The sequence below is a fragment of the Bos mutus genome, chromosome X (genome assembly GCF_027580195.1).
Source record: "Bos mutus isolate GX-2022 chromosome X, NWIPB_WYAK_1.1, whole genome shotgun sequence".
NCBI classification, from domain to species: Eukaryota; Metazoa; Chordata; class Mammalia; order Artiodactyla; family Bovidae; genus Bos; species Bos mutus.
In genome coordinates, this window is record NC_091646.1 from 20,593,684 (window position 1) to 20,602,218 (window position 8,535).

An 8,535-nucleotide genomic window follows, 5' to 3' on the forward strand; every position below is an offset into this window, starting at 1 on the left:
TCATCTGCCATCTACTACCCATTTCTTTCTTCCCAGTCACAGCAAACACCATTGAGTTATCTCTGCTCCCTGTCTCCAATTTTTCCTTAGAGCTACTCCAGCCAGGCTCTTGTCTCCACCATTTATAACACCTGCTCCAGTGAAGTCACCAATAAGCTTCACATTCCCAATCCATAGGTCAATTCTCAGTCACAATCGTCCTTGACCCGCCAGCAGCACTGAAGACAGTGAATCACTCCCTCCTCGATACGCTTCCTTCCTTAGCTTTCAGGACACCTCACTGTCTTGCTTTTCCTCCAGCTTCATTAATCCTTAGTCTCTGCTGACTATGTCCTATCTCTGATGCAGTGGGGCCTCTGGACTCAGTCCTTAAAGCTCTTCCCTATTTCCACCCCCTTTTCGGGTAGTCTCATCTAGTCTCATGGCCACGACTCCCAGACTTCTCCCTCGAGCTTCAGATTTGTTTCCTACTCAATATCACCTCCACCAGGATTTCTAATAGACATCTCCATGTGTCCAAAACACTGTTTCTGATTTTTCCCCACAATAAACAAGTAAGAAAGAAGGAAACCTGCTCCAAACTCTACCTTTCACTGATGGAGGCAGTAACTATACCTTTCAGCAGATGGAGACAAGATTTCCATCCTTCTGGTTGTTCAAGCCAAAAACCTTGGAGTCATTTTGACATCTTATTTTTCTCAATCACCATACCCTATCAGTCATGAAATCATGATGGATCCACCTTCAGAATATATCCAGAATTCAACCATTCCTCACCCCCTCCACTGTCATCTCCCTTTTCCTTGATCTTGCCAGGAATACCTCTGTCTGCCACAGGAAGCCCTATGGTTAATTTCCTTACCTCTTTGCCCAAATGTCACCTTCTCAATAAGACTTACCCTGACCACTCTATTTAATACTACAACCTGCACCCTCCCCCCAGCAACCCAATGCCCAAGTACCCTTCCCAGCTTTTTATTTAGTCCATGACGCTTTCCACCTTCTAACATATCACATAACTTAGTTATTTATTATGTTAATTGTTTGTTGTCTGTCCCCTGCTATTAGAATGTCAGTTCTGGAAGGCATGGATTTTCATCTGTTTTATTTGCTACTGTACCCTCAAGCACTGAGTACAGAACCTTGCCTATAGCAGGCCCCATGGTTTTTTGTTGGATTGCATTAAACAGCTTAAGTATCTTGCCAAGGGTTGGTGACATAGTGACATTTAAACCCCAGCCTCTCTGATACTATAATGACTCCATTCTACTACTTTCCATTATAGCCTGTGGCAGTGGGTCTCAGCAGGTGTGCCCTGTATCCCTCTGGTGAGGCAAGAAAGTGAAATACTTTTACCATGCCCAAACATGGAAAATGATATGATGATGGCTGTCACAAAGAATATTGTACTGAGTAGACCATGCAATATGGAATAGATTGGAGTTCAACCTGCAAGGGAGGAAGAGGCAAAGGGCAACATCAAACAGCATCAAATGAATGTCACAGAACAACATCACCCCAGTGTCCAGAAAGACAGCAAATTCATGTGCCTCATGGGCATAGAGGTGAGGGTGGTCAGGATAGTGAATTGTTCTACTAAAACCGTGACACAGGATTGGTGTGTGTTGATAAACATGAGAATAAATGAAGCCACACTATTCCAGGCCCTGTAAGGCATTGTTTTAGTGCAGTAGAGACTATATTATTATTATTTTAAATATTTATTTGGCTGTGCCGGGTCTTGTTTGCAACATGCAGAATCTTTCATCTTCATTGCAGGTGGGATCTTTAGTTGGGGTATGTGAATTCATAGTTGTGGCATGTGGGGTCTAGTTCCCTGACCAGGGGTTGAACCTGAGCCCCCTGCATTGGGAGCACAGAGTCTTAGCCACTGGACCACCAGGGAAGACCCAGAGTCACTTTATTATTATTGACTAGTTTATTAAACTTTCAAAAGCCCTTCAAGCTTGCTGCTAAAAATTCTAGTATTCAAAAGGGTGTCATATCTCAATAAAAGTGTTTTTTACAAAGCGTGCCATAGATTTTTTAAAAGATTGTTGAGATCTTTTGCAATCAGGTTAAGTTTCACTGGCTTTAACCACTCTCCCCCTGTGTAAGCAAAGCAGGGCAGTATACCTTTTTGTTGCTTTTATTTTGAAATTTTAAATATAATCAGAGGGGGAACATCCCTGGTGGCCGTCCAATGGTTAAGACTTTGCCTTCCAATGCAGGGGGTGCAGGTTCAATCCCTAGTCAGGGAGCTAAGATCTCACATGCCTAGAGACCAAAAAACCAAAACATTAAAAAAAAGAAACAGTATTGTAACAAATTCAATAAAGATTTAAAATATGGTTCACATCAAAAAATCTTTAAAAATTTTTTTTTAATTAAAAAAAAAATAAGCGGAGTGATTTCCCTGGTGGCCCAGCGGTTAAGGTCTTCCCTGGTGGCTCAGGCGGTAGAGAGTATGCCTGCAATGCAGGAGACCCAGGTTCAATCCCTGGGTCGGGAAGATCCCCTGGAGAAGGAAATGGCAGCCCACTCCAGTATTCTTGCCTGGAGAATTCCACTGACAGAGGAGCCTGGTGGGCTACAGTCCATGGGGTCACAAAGAGTTGGACATGACTGAGTGGCTAACACTTCCACTTTCCCGTGGTTAAGACTCCATGCTTCCATTGCAGGGGGCAGGGGTTCAATTCCTGGTCAGGGAACTAAGATCCCACATGCTGTGTGATTCAGAAAAAAACGCTGAAGCCATATGATGGAGATGAATTTATTTAAGATGCAGACAACAACAACAAATCAAGTTCTCTGATATGCAGAGTTCAGGGAAGGGAGTACAGGGCTTGGGAGACTTGAGTCTAGTCGAAGCTTTACAACTGAGAGTGCAACTTTGGCCAACTCATTTCTCTTCTCAGAGCCTCAATTTCTTCCTCCATAAATAAGTGATGATGATGAGGTGAGGGGCAATCCTAAATGACCTGCATGCTCTCCCCCAGCTTTGATCCTGTGTATATCCATTATTCTGTATTGGAGATAAAGGTGTTGCTTGAAACAGAGTCTTCAAGAGATTAGAAAGTGTTTCGATTTATTTCTTTGTCTCTGTATTTAGTTAGTGCCTTAGGTGCAGAAGATTGAGCTAATCAAACACAGCTCATGACACATTTATCAACACTCTTGACTTGTTGAATTTATTTGTCTGGCTTATCCCCACATTTTGGATCTTCCCATGTGGCTCAGCTGGTAAAGAATCTGCCTGCAATGCGGGAGACCTGGGTTCGATCCCTGGGTTGGGAAGATCCCCTGGAGAGGGGCATGGCAATCCATTCCAGTATTCTTACCTGGAGAATTCGCATGGACAGAGGACCACATGTAGCCCCCCATGGACTGGCAGGCTACAGTCCGTGGGTCACAAACAGTCAGACATGACTGAGCAACTAAGCATAGCACATATCCACATCTCATTCACACACTCCTTCCTCCCTCATTGGCCACCACTCTCTTCTGATTAATTTACTATTTTTGTTGGTATGTATTCTTATAAAATGTGTATTATCATTTTCAATGAATGTCTTTTTCATTTCTGTAAATGGTATTACAGTACATATTATTCTTTCTTGTTTTTTTTTAACCCATCAGTATTTTCAAAATCTATACATGCTGCTCTATTTACATCTAATCCCTTGCTTCTAATCACTGAAAATGACTCCCAAACATTGTGTCCACCACATTTTGCTGCTCCACTCTCTGGGTGATGAATGCCAGATTGCCTCCAACTCCCTGTCACCATAAATAATGCTGCAATAAGAGGCATTCCAATTTAGAGAAGAATTGTAGATGAAGGTGAGAATAAGAAAGGCAGCTGCTTCTGAACTGTGACTAGAATGCTGCTGCTGCTCCTGCTAAGTTGCTTCAGTCGTGTCCAACTCTGTGCGACCCCATAGACGGCAGCCCACCAGGCTCCCCTGTCCCTGGGATTCTCCAGGCAAGAACACTGGAGTGGGTTGCCATTTCCTTCTCTGATGCATGAAAGTGAAAAGTGAAAGTGAAGTTGCTCAGTCATGTCTGACTCCTAGAGACCCCATGGACTTCAGCCCACCAGGCTCCTCCGTCCATGGGATTTTCCAGGCAAGAGTACTGGAGTGGGTTGCCATTGCCTTCTCTGGACTAGAATGCTAGTTAGGTCTTTTCTTCAACAGGCTATAAAACCTCAGTGCAAATACTCAATGCAAATACTTCGTCCAGGGCAGTAATCAGGATCTGAGTTCTTGTGGTGCCAAGTCATTATGTTAGCAGGTTTCTTTCACTGAACAGCTGTTTGAATCAATTAACCCAGTTGGTCAGAGATTTTGACATTGGGTAGACCCTTCACCTCTACCCTCACTCCCAGGAGATGAACCCACACCATTCCGCATCCCCCAGTGATGCAAGACCATGGTCTTTGACTTCAAGTGGATCTTGAAGGAGGTCAACAAATTCTTCTGTTGCCTTACTCAGCACTTCCTCCCGTTCTCTATAGCAGCTATTTCAAACCTTCTTGATTTTATCACTTCTCCCCTTACTTTCAGCAGGTTACATCACCTTGTACCTCGGAAATAAAATAGAAGCCACTGGATGAGAATTCCCTTCGATTCCTATTACCAAACCTATAATTTGCCTGCATCTACTCCCATCCTTTCTTCTTATTATAATAGAGTGCTCCATCTCTGTCTAGGAGGAATCCTTCCATCTGGGTTGTGGATCCCATGCTCTCCTTCCATGCTCTTTGGGTTAAATTGTATTCTCTCAATATTTTAATATCTCCCTGTCAATATTTCAATCTCTATACTTCTACTAGCCACTTCTCATCACCACACAAATGGGTTCAAGTCTTTCTGATTTTAATACTATATTTTAAAAAATCTCTTATGATCTGGATTCCTTTTATTTCTTTTTCTTCTCTGATTGCTATAGCTAGGACTTCCAGAACTATGTTGAATAATAGGGGGAAAGTGGACATCCTTGTCTTGCTCCTGATCTTAGGGAAATGCTTTCCGTTTTTCACCATTGAGAATAATGTTTGCTATAGGCTTATCATATATGGCCTTTACTATGTTGAAAGAAGAATGGAGCTGGAGGGATCAACCTGCCTGATTTCAGATTATACTACAAAGCTACAGTCATCAAGACAGTATGGTACTAGCACAAAAACAGAAATATAGACCAATAGGACAAGATAAAAAGCCCAGAAATAAACCCATGCACCTCTGGGTACCTTATTTTTCACAAAGGAGGCAGGAATATACAATGGGGCAAAGAGAACTCTTCAATAAATGGCACTGGGGAAACTGGACAGCTACATGTAAAAGAATGAAATTAGAACACTTCCTAACCCCATACACAAAGATAAACTCAAAACGGATTAAAGACCTAAACATAAGACTCAGTCAGTCAGTTCAATAGCTCAGTCATGTCCAACTATTTGTGACCCCGTGGACTGCGGCACACCAGGCTTCCCTGTCCATCACCAACACCTGGAGCTTACACAAACTCATGTCCATTGAGTCAGTGATGCCATCCAACCATCTTGTCCTCTGTCATCCCCTTCTCCTCCTGCCCTCGATCTTTCCCAGCATCAGGGTTTTTTCAAATGAGTCAGCTCTTTGCATCAGGTGGCCAAAGTATTGGGGTTTCAGCTTCAACATCAGTCCTTCCAATGAACATTCAGGACTGATTTCCTTGAGGATGGACTGGTTGGATCTCCTTGCAGTTCAAGGGATTCTCAAGAGTCTTCTCCAACACCACAGTTCAAAAGCATCCATTCTTCAGCACTCAGCTTTCTTTATGGTCCAAATCTGACATCCATACATGACTACTGGAAAAACCATAGCTTTGACTCACAGACCTTTGTTAGCAAAGTAATGTCTCTGCTTTTTAATATGCTGTCTAGGTTGGTCATAACTTTTCTTTCAAGAAGCAACCATCTTTTAATTTCATGGCTGCAGTCAACATCTGCAGTGATTTTGCAGGCCCCCCCAAAAAGTCTGTTACTCTTTCCATTGTTTTCCCATCTATTTGCCATGAAGTGATGGGACCAGATGCCATGATCTTAGTTTTCTCAGATCATGTTGGGTTTTAAGCCAACTTTTTCACTTTCCTCTTTCACTTTCATCAAGAGGCTCTTTAGTTCTTCTTCGCTTTCTGCCATAAGGGTGGTGTCATCTGCATATCTGAGGTTATTGATATTTCTCCCCGCAATCTTGATTCCAGCTTGTGCTTCATCCAGCCCAGCATTGCTCATGATGTACTTTGCATAAGAGTTAAATAAGCAGGGTGACAATATACAGCCTTGACATAATCCTTTCCCAATTTGGAACCAGTCTGTTGTTCCATGTCCACTTCTAACTGTTGTTTCTTGACCTTCATACAGATTTCTCAAGAGGCAGGTCCAGTGGTCTGGTATTCTCATCTGTTGAAGAATTTTCCACAGTTTGTTTTGATCCACATAATCAAAAGCAGAAGTAGATGTTTTTCTGCAATTCTCTTGCTTTTTTGATGATCCAGTGGATGTTGGCAGTTTGATCTCTGGTTCCTCTGCCTTTTCTAAATCCAGCTTGAACATCTGGAAACTCACAGTTCACATACTATTGAAGCCTGGCTTGGAGAATTTTGAGCATTATTTTGCTAGCTTGTGAGATGAGTGCATTGTGTGGTCGTTTAAGCATTCTTTGGCATTGACTTTCTTTGGTACTGGAATGAAAACTGACCTTTTCCAGTCCTGTGGCCACTGCTGAGTTTTTCAAATTTGCTGGCATATTGAGTGCAGCACTTTCACAGCATCATCTTTCAGGATTTGAAATAGCTCAACTGGAATTCCATCACCTCCACTAGCTTTGTTCATACTGATGTTTCCTAAAGCCTACTTGACTTTGCATTCCAGGATGTCTGGCTCTAGGTGAGTGATCACAGCATTGTGATTATCTGGGTCATGAAGATTATTTTTATATAGTTCTTCTGAGTATTCTTGCCACCTCTTCTTAATATCTTCTGCTTCTGTTAGGTCCATACCATTTCTGTCCTTTATCAAGCCCATCTTTGCATGAAATGTACCCTTGGTATCGAATTTTCTTGAAGAGAGATCTAGTCTTTCCCATTCTATTGTTTTCCTCTATTTCTTTGTATTGATAGCTGAGGAAGGCTTTCTTATCTCTCCTTGTTATTCTTTGGAACTCTACATTCAAATGGGTATATCTTTCCTTTTCTCTTTGCCTTTCACTTCTCTTCTTTCCACAGCTGTTTGTAAGGCCTCCTCAGACAACCATTTTGCCTTTTTACATTTCTTTTTCTTGGGGATGGTCTTCATCCCTACCTCCTGTACAATGTCATGAACCTCCGTCCATAGTTCATGAGGCACTCTGTCTATCATGTCTAGTCCCTTGAATCTATTTGCCACTTCCACTGTATAGTCATAAGGGATTTGATTTAGGTCATACCTGAATGGTGTAGTGGTTTTCCCTACTTTTCAACTTAAGTCTGAATTTGGCAATTAGGAGTTCATGATCTGAGCCACAGTTAGCTCTTGGTCTTGTTTTTGCTGACTGTATAGAGCATCTCCATCTTTGGCTGCAAAGAATATAATTAATCTGATTTTGCTGTTGACCATCTGGTGATGTCCATGTGTAGGGTCTTCTCTTGTGTTGTTGGAAGAGGGTGTTTGCTATGACCAGTGCATTCTCTTGGCAAAACTCTATTAGCCTTTGCCCAGCTTCATTCTGTACTCCAAGGCCATATTTGCCTGTTACTTCAGGTGTTTCTTGACTTCTTACTTTGGCATTCCTGTCCCCTATAATGAAAAGGACATCTTTTTGGGGTGTTAATTCTAGAAGGTCTTGTAGGTCTTCATAGAACCATTCAACTTCAGTTTCTTCAGCATTACTGGTCAGGGCATAGACTTGGATTACTGTGATATTGAGTGGTTTGCTTTGGAAATGAACAGAGATCATTCTGTCATTTTTGAGACTACATCCAAGTACTGCACTTCAGACCCTTTTGTTGGCTATGAGGGCTACTCTATTCTTCTTAGGGATTCTTGGCCACAGTAGTAGATGTAATGGTCATCTGAGTTAAATTCACCCATTCCAGTCCATTTTAGTTCACTGATTCCTAAAATGTCAACATTCACTCTTGCCATCTCCTGTTTGACCACTTCCAATTTTCCTTGATTCATGAACCTGACATTCCAGGTTCCTATGCAATTTTGCTCTTTACAGCATTGGACCTTGCTTCTATGACCAGTCACATCCACAACTGGGTGTTGTTTTTGCTTTGGCTCCATCCCTTCATTCTTTCTGGAGTTATTTCTCCAGTGATCTCCAGTAGCGTGTTGGGCATCTACTGACCTGGGGAGTTCCTCTTTGCGTGTCCTATATTTTTGCGTTTTCATACTGTTCATGGGGTTCTCAAGGCAAGAATACTGAAGTGGTTTGCCATTCCCTCCTCCAGTGGACCATATTTTGTCAGAACTCTCCACCATGATCCGTCCATCGTGGGTGGCCC